Source organism: Carlito syrichta, unplaced genomic scaffold (genome assembly GCF_000164805.1).
Source record: "Carlito syrichta isolate Samal-C Ts95f unplaced genomic scaffold, Tarsius_syrichta-2.0.1 Scaffold287509, whole genome shotgun sequence".
Classification (NCBI taxonomy): Eukaryota; Metazoa; Chordata; class Mammalia; order Primates; family Tarsiidae; genus Carlito; species Carlito syrichta.
Window position 1 is genome coordinate 247,423 of NW_007231605.1, and position 7,927 is coordinate 255,349.

A 7,927-nucleotide genomic window follows, 5' to 3' on the forward strand; every position below is an offset into this window, starting at 1 on the left:
GGGGGGCTCAGGGGGGGCAGGCTTGAGCCGGTCGGCTATGCTGGCCCAGACCCAGCACCTACCTCACTAGATAAGGGACTCTGGGCAAAATCCCGAGCCTCCTCTGTAAAGGAGTGACGCTGACGCCTGACTCACAGCCGGTGAGGATGCGGATGAGTTAATGTGGGCAAAGTGCTTGGCACAGTACCTGGCCCTCGGGAAGTGAAGTGCTCAGTAGATACCAGTGGCATCAGGCCTTGCTTTTCTTTTGTATGTGATAGCACCGCCGGTGTTTAAGGACCTCCGTGTGTCAGGTGCTCCGGGAAAACACCACTATAGCCATCTGCTAGTCTCTGGGCCAGGGACAAGAAGGAGCAAGGCGCTTTCCAAGTTGGTCCTGCTCTCTGCAAATCCAATTTATGAAGCTCAAAGTATACAAAGGTTTAAAGGGTCAATTCTCAGCTTTTTTTTTTTTTTTTTTTAATTCACCACTATACTAACAAGGAAAATTCCCAGCTTCCAAAAAAAAAAGTGCGCAAATTTTAAATGGAGGACTTGCCAATGACTAGATCTGCAGTACCCGTGTTGAGAATATTTAGAGAAAAGAACACAAGGCACAGCTCTATTAAATACTGACTCCAGTAAGTTCTGATGCATACACTTCATTCTAAAAGATATGATTCTTAAAATAGTGACAGGAATTTGTTTCAACACAAAATGACAAAAGATCAAATAATTAAATTCGTATGATGAAATAGTTAAAGCCAGAGGGAGAATCCTGTCTTCTAAATCTTTCTCAGGAGACAGAGGGTCAAGATTTGAGTGGCAGGCACTGTGCCAGGTCCCAGAGATACAGAGATTTACAAGGAAACACACACAATACCACAAAAACCAGATCTAGAAAGATAAATATGTTCAAAGTATGTGACACTGGCTACTGATCTTTGGTTGGTTTTCACCCCTGCTCAGGAATACAAAGTTTCAAACCAACTGCATGTAAACATTTTTATCAAATTTTTGTTTTGAGTCAGACGTCTCTGTCACCCAGGCTGGAATGCAGTGGCACCAACATGGCTATTGCAGCCTAGACCTCCTGAGCTCAGGTGATCCTCCCACCTCAGCTCCTGAGTAGTTGGGAGTGGCTGGGACTATAGGCGTACGCCATCAAGCCTGGCTAATTTTTTTATTTTTTACTTTTGTAGAGACAAGGTCTTGCTATGTTACCTAGCCTGGTCTCAAACTCCTGGACTCAAGCAGTCTTCTTGCCTGGGTGTGCCAAAGTGCTGAGATTACAGGTGTGAGCTAACATGCTACATCCATGTATACATTTGAAGTTCGTTCCTTCAATTTAATTTATATATCAAGATAATCTGTCACTGCTCATCTGAACTATTGCCCCAGGTTACCAAATTCAGTTGATCTAATTCAACTAAAAGCACAGAAACGTTAAGCTTGTACCATGGATGCAGCCTTACTACAAATACATTAGACATACAAGCTCAAGGGTTTACAACAAAGGTCACCAACTTGGGTGGGCGTCAGCCATCTCCTGGGCAAGCCACTCAGGATTGCAACACGAAACAGCCATCACTGCAACCTCTGCCACATCTCTAATCTTATAGTCACAAAGGCCTGGCTCTTGGGAGTACAGAACCTCAACCACTGGATTAGTGACTCACTTGTGCAGGAAGCCCAAAGGAGTTACCCATACTAAGCAGGGAAGGGAATGACACAAAAGGGAGGCTGGGGTGGGGGTAGGAGTCATGACTTCTGTACATGTTGGTGCACACACCATGTCATGGTATGTTCCGATGAGTCAACAATGACTCAATCATACAGGTGTGAGCCTGCTAGCACAATCTTTTCTCCCAAATTCCAGGATTTGCTCCTGGCATTGCCAGCTGGCAAGTATGAGTGGGAGGAACATATCAGTGAGAGGCTGATCTCCAACAGGACTGCCAACCAGTGCCTGTGGCGAGTTCACAGCAGGCCTCAGCACAGCAACAGCTCATCCACATCTGCTTCTGGCGTACACTGTCATTAGTTTCCTTGGTAACACCTTCCCGTATCTGTCCTCTCAGGCATGTCCATCCTGAGCCCTGCAATTTGCCCCCAAAATTGTCCCCCCAAGATAAGTGACCTAGAACACTTTCTTTTTTTGAGTCATGTCTCACTCTGGCACCCAGGCTAGAGTGCAGTGGCATGCTCATGGCCACTGCAGCCCCAACCTGCTGGGCTCAGGCAATCCTTCCGCCTCAGCCTTCTAAGAAGCTGGAACTACATACATGCACCACCATGCCCAGCTAATTTTTTGGTTTATTGTAGAGACGAGGTCTTGCCAAGTTGTCCAGGCTGGTCTTGAACTTGTGGGCTCAGGTAATCCTCTCACCTCAGTCTCCCAAATTGCTAGGATTATGGGCATTAGCCACCATGCTGGGCCTAGAACACTTTTTAAAAAAAGATTTAAGACAGTGTTACAGGCTGAATTTTGTTCACTTAAATCTGTATGTTGAAGTCTTAACCTCCAGGATCTCAGAATGTAACCATATTTGGAGATAGGGTCTTTAAAGAGGTCATTCAATTAAACTAAGTTTATTAGTGTGGGCCCTCGTCCAGTGGTACTGGTGTCCTTCTAGGAAGAGGAAATTTGGACACAGACAAGTACAGAGAAAAGGTGGCATAGATATAGGGAGAAGCAAGTCAGTTACAAGGAGAAGAAAGAGGCCTACAATAGATCCCTCCCTCGGGGCCCTCAGGAGGAATCAGCCCCGCCGGCCCCTGATCTTGGACTTCTAGCCTTCAGAACTGGAGAAAATAAATTTCTGTTGATTAAGCGCCTCAGTCTACTGTGCTAAGCCCCGCCCCCTCCAGCAAACTAACAGTGATTAAAGTTCCTGGCAGGGGTGGTGGCACACGCTTCTAACTTCAGTTGCTTGGGAGGTGGAGAGGGGAGGATCATTTGAGTCCAGGAGCTTCAAGCAGTCTGAGCAACATACTGAAAACCCGTCTCTCAAATAAAATCCTTTTCATCCAGCCAGGAAACAGGCCACAGCACTCTACTGACTGATTCCTCTTCTGCCTGCATATTCCTGTTTGGCATAAAGGGTGGAGGTTGTAGTATCAGAGAAATGTCAGGGCTGGAGGGGCTGCAACAGAGGATGGAGCCTAGTGCAGCCCACTTTTCCAGAGGAGACAGGAAGGTTGCTCGAGAAAGCACGGCTAGTTCTGGTTCCATCTTTAGGTGCCTGGACTCACCCCCTCAGAGGGTGACCATGTGCGCTCCCCGAGGATGAGCCTACCTAAGTGCTTCCACTGCTTTATTTCTAGGAAATCTTGCTGCATCTTCTGTGGACTTTGCATTCTCTTCCACTTGATTCACTACAATCATTAACATGACAGCATCCCCCTTTAATAGCTTTGAATAAAACTGATGCCCCAGAAGGCGCCATGTTTATCTCCTTTAAGACACAGAAAAACAAGGAATGGTTTCTAGTACTTTTCCAACTGAAAAGCACAGGTCTGAAAAAAAGAGGACCCTTCCCAGAAATGTTTTTCAAAGATCTGATGGAAACATCTTTTAGAAACTTTGTTGCCAGGGACAAAATAGGAGGCCTAGGGATACATTTCAGAAAGGAAGGAAAGGCAAGTAATACGGAATACTAAAATAATGCCTCTGCTGAAAAACTCAAGCTGTAACTTTAATGGAGATTTAAACAAACTGCACATGCAGTATTCTCAATGTTCTCTGTACCTTAGCTCTTTGTCCACATTGGCAAGGGAGCTGATTGAGGCTCCAGGCTTGATCCAGGTGGTAGGCCTCTGGTGGCTACAGCTGAGAAGGCCCACCTGGCTTCTCTTCCTGCTCCCTAGCTTTTGAAACTCAGGACTGAATATTTCCTTTTTGTTTTTCTTGCTTGTCTTTTAACAAGCTACCTTTAAAAACCTGATTTCTTTTTTATTTGAGCTGGAGTCTCATCTGTCACCCAGGCTGGAGTACAGTGTTATGCTCACAGCTACCTTAGCCTCACAGGGCTCAGGCAATCCTTCCACTTCAGCCTCCCAAGTAGAACTACAGGCATGCACTGCCACATTCGACTAGTTTTTTAGTCTATTCTAGAGACAAGGTCTCACCAAGTTGCCCAGGCTGGTCTTGAATCTCTGGGTTCAGGCAATCCTCTTGCCTCTGCCCCTCAAAGTGCTGTGGTATGAGCCGCCATGCCCGGCTCAAAAACCTGATTTTAAAATCTGCTAATGGAAAAAAAATGTTTGTGAACCAATGCCCATTAATCTTATGGCATATGATTCCCTTGTACCTTGCTACTAGAGGGTTTGCTGTCTGAGCAATGTTTATAAAAAAAACACTGACAAGTGGAGGAAAGATGAAGTAAGGTAGCAAGCCTGGCTTTAGTATAACTCAGTCACTTCTTTACATGTTAAATTTGGAGAAGATTAATTAAATTTATTTGCTTCTGAAAAGTGGGGATCCCATATGTGTTTGAGAATGTATCGGTGAGAAATTTGAGATAACATGATTCAAAACATATAGCAGGAAGAAACTACAATTAATTGTAGTTTAAACAAGATAGAACACTTGTGAAACTGGATGCTATTGCTCATTTTTAAAAAAAATTAGTCTTTCTTAAGATTCTAAACTGCATTAGTAACTGCAGTGTAGTGAACATAGTTAAATCTTTGATACATAAAACTCTTACATTGATTCTAGGTGGTTATTCTGGAAAAAAAAAGATTGCAAAACTGAAGCCCATTATTTTACAGATGAAGAAATCAAGGCTCAGGGAAATTAAGTGGGTGCCCCAAGTCACACAGTTGGTTGTGACACCGTTCCCAAGGATCACTGTGCAGGACCATAGCTGGAGATGTTAGGATACCAGGCTGAGTAGTATACTCCAACCAGGAGTCAATCTCTATTTTGAATCGATGAAAAAAATTTCATAAGAGCAAAAGTTATTAAGCAGTAGACTGTATGAGTGGGCTGGGCTCGGTGGCGCAGCCTGTAATCCCAGCACTTTGGGAGGCCGAGGCGAGTGAATTGCCTGAGCCCGTGGGTTCAAGACCAGCCTGGGGAACTTGGCGAGACCTCATCTCTACAATAAAAAATTAGCCGGGCATGGTGGTGTGTGCCTGTAGTTCCGGCTACTTGGAAGGCTGACGTGGAAGGATCGCTGGAGCCCAGCAGTTGATGCTGGGGTGGCTGAGTGTGCCACTGTACTCCAGCCTGGGTAACACAACTCAAAAAAAAAAAAATGTATGAGTGAGGATGTAAAACTGGGTTTTGGGAAAGAAAAGTATGTGTTGGTATTAGGTAAACAAAGACAAGGTGACTAAGGTTTCTTTCAGAATCATGAAGAAGAGCAAGGATTTCTAACATTTCAGGTCATGATTACTAAGCAGACATCATGTCCAAAAACTTTAGGTGTCTGAGAAAATCTCAATTCTGGAATTTCTCTTGCTTTTTGAAACTCAGGACTGAATGTTTCCTACAAGTTCACAGTTTATGTTAGAGTGAGAACCCTGCTCACTTAGCAACATAAAGCTCACAGAAGCCATGGCTTCTGGGGAAATTTCTCGTAAGTATCAGCAAGCTGTGAACTGGAAGAATTCACAGGATGGATTCTCCTGTAATAAGTATATTGTGAGGAAACCAGAAAGTGTTCCATGGCGAGAATCTGAGAATGACCAAGTATCTAAAAAAAAAAAACTTACAGCAGCCGAGATACTATTTCACAGTAATCCAAGGTCTAATTTTGAGTCTTAAACTGAAAAACCACAGTTAAGAATCTTGTGGAAAATGACAGAAGGATATAGTTATAAACATGGTAGAGATTAGTTTTTATTTTTAACAGAAAAGCCACACTGGCTTAATTAAGAATCTTTTGGAAAATGATAGAAGAATATAGTTATAAACATGATGGAGATTGGTTTTTTTTTTTTAAAAAAGGAAACACAGCTGATGAGGGACACCGTTTAGCCATTTGTAATGGCTTCTTCCCAGCCTGTGGGGCATCCTTGTAATGGCTTCTAAAAGCAAATCTTGTCAAGGGTTTCCTAAGCTAAGAGCTTCAACAGTCTGGTTCCCTAGCTTTAAGCTCTGCAGAAGTTAGAGACCATCTATCCCAAATGCAAAAGCAACTCTATATGCTGGGAAGTAACACCAATCAGAACCTCTGGGGAAAGTTTCCTGCTATTTTCCCAATTAAGAGTAGAATTTTGTGACCGGGTATGGTGCTTCATGCATACAATTCCACCACTTTGGTGGGCTGAGGTTGGAGGACTGCTTGAGCTCAGAAGTTCAAGACTAGCCTGGGGACCACAGGAGACCTTGCCTCCACAAAAAACAAAGAAATTTGCAGAACGTGGTGGCGCATGCCTGCAGTCCCAGCTACTTGGGAGGCAGAAGCAGGACTGCCTGAGCCGAGGAGGTCAAGGCTGTGTGGTGAGCCATGATTGTGCCACTGCACTTCAGCTTGAGACATTAACTCAAAATAAGAAAAATAGAAGGACAGAATTTCTTTTCCTTCACAGGCAAAATTATAATTTTTGCTTAACCCATGCAGAGATAAAGTAATTAATGTTTTTTTTTCCAGTTTCCAAAGATGAGAACCCCTAACTACTATAACCCTACATTTTTAGACTCAAGTTTCTCTTAGTTGGCTAAATGCAGGAGTTAATGAACATGGTTGGCTTAACATCCTTCTCCTAACTTATGAAAATGACAAGAGCATCTCAGCCTGAGCAAGAATAACTTAATAGGCTCTTTAAAGTAAATATTAAGAATACCTTAGGGCTGGGTGCAGTAGCAGAAGGATTGCCTGAGCCCAGGAGTTTGCGGCTGCAATGAGCAGTAATCATGCCACTGCACTCTGGGTGACAGAATGAGACCCAACTAAAAAATAAAATGAAATAAATTGGCCAGGCTCATGGCTCAGCTTGTAATCCCAGCACTTTGGGAGATCGAAGTGAGCAGATTGCCTGAGCCCGTGGAATCGAGACCAGCCCGGGCAACTTGGTGAGACCTCGTCTCTACAATAAATAAAAAAATCAGCCGGGCCTGGTAGTGCATACCTGTAGTTCTGGCTACTTGGAACGCTGAGGCAGAAGGATCGCTGGAGCCCAGCAGGTTAACGCTGGAGTGGCCGTGAGTGTGCCAGTGTACTCCACCCTGGATGACAGAGGGAGACACCAACTCAAAAAAAAATTGGTAAAAAAATGATAGAAAAAATGCCAAAAGTATTGGTATGTTGTTTAGCTTTGTTTTCATGTAATTTTCCTGTTAATTATACCCAACAGACATAATTAAAATATACATCTGTTTTCTAAGATTTATACAGGATCAGGATTCCTTTAATTAAGTACACGTGGACGGTTAGAATCAGGTTCCATCCGTGTTGAATGATTCTCTCATAGTACTAAGGAAAGGTCTCTATGTTTCTCAGTAATAATATCTTTCCTTCCTCATTTTGTAGGTTAAAAAGTCAAGAATCCCTTTCCCAGCACTTTCTGAGATTCACGTAGCCTGTAGTTTCAGAGTATATGCAACACTGCAAATGAGCTCTCTAAACCACCAACAGAGTACTGAAGCTAACGATCCATGCTAGAGTTCTGGGATTACCTAAGTTTGTCACCTCCCTTTCTGCAACACAGAAGCAAACATTATTAATGTGTTCGGTTCTTTTAGAATGCTTGGAAGGAAAAAAAATCAAACATTCCTTGATCTCAATGTAAGAAAGGTACATGTCTCTGATAGGTGGGGATTTTCACTGATGAGTGATGACCCTCCTGTCTTTTCCCTTTATGTGATGCCAAAGCATACTCTCCTTATAGTTAACAGAATGTCAGAGTTCGAAGGGACCTTAAATAATCTAAACTTCTGTAATCCCGTGCCTTTGGGAGGCTGAGGTGAGTGGATTGCCTAAGCCTGCGGGTTCGA